Raw genomic sequence first — 968 nt, 5'->3', positions numbered from 1 at the left:
GATGCTTAATATGCAAGTAGCCTCCTGTGGTAACGTCACCACAGGAGCAGAGTCAAAATCTCGTTTTTTAGGAACGCACACTATTGTGCGCTATTCCTGTTCGGAAAAAGAGCCAATGCGAAAAAATAAGCCACTTTCAAACTCCAGCTTTTCAGGCAAGTTTCAACAGAGGTCCAACACCAATATGCATGATTTAACGAGAGAAATTGCGTTTTCCGGGTGATGACTCCTTTAATCCCATGCATATTTTACGATACCAAGAAACCCCAGAAATTTTTAGTATAGTGGTGCTGTTTTCAAATTTAGATTTTAGCAAAATCCTGAGGGAAAATAGAAAATAAACACCCTTAATTTGAAAATGAGTATAGTGGCGCTTAGCTAGCAGTACAGGGGCGCAGCGCCATTATTCCACAGTCTGAGGAGACCCTGACTATTTTCCTTTTTTATCCGTTTCATTTGGAAATATCTAACACATGAAGCGGGAATAGAGATACAGACAGGAAGAGACAGTGATAGCATGTATGATGAAAAGTTAGTGATGAAAGTTATGCTAACAAAATGTTTGTATTGAAACATTACACCATGTTCTACAAAAATTAAACTCATGTCCTCTGTGTTTTTAAAAAGATGGCTACGGCCCAGAACAGTGGTGTGTTTGGAAATAAAACTTGTTTTCTTCTCACTGCTGCTGCCTATGTGACACAACAGATTAATTAACAACAACATTAGCACCTCTATCACTGTGACAGGGAGAGTTGTCCTGTGTTTTCAGGGAGGAGTCAACATGGCGCCGCCTGTCACCCAACAGGGATGATGAGCAGAAGAAGCGCGCGGTTATTCGCATCCTCGTGAGTGTCTTCATCGTTGCCAGGACGACTGAGGGGGCTGACCCGGGCCACGTGACAGATAGCGGGCTGTCCGCGCCGCCGCCGCTGCTGTTGTTGTAGCGGTGGTGTGTGTGTGTGCGT

Source organism: Sparus aurata, chromosome 1 (assembly GCF_900880675.1).
Source record: "Sparus aurata chromosome 1, fSpaAur1.1, whole genome shotgun sequence".
Taxonomy (NCBI): domain Eukaryota; kingdom Metazoa; phylum Chordata; class Actinopteri; order Spariformes; family Sparidae; genus Sparus; species Sparus aurata.
This window is presented reverse-complemented; position numbering follows the sequence as displayed.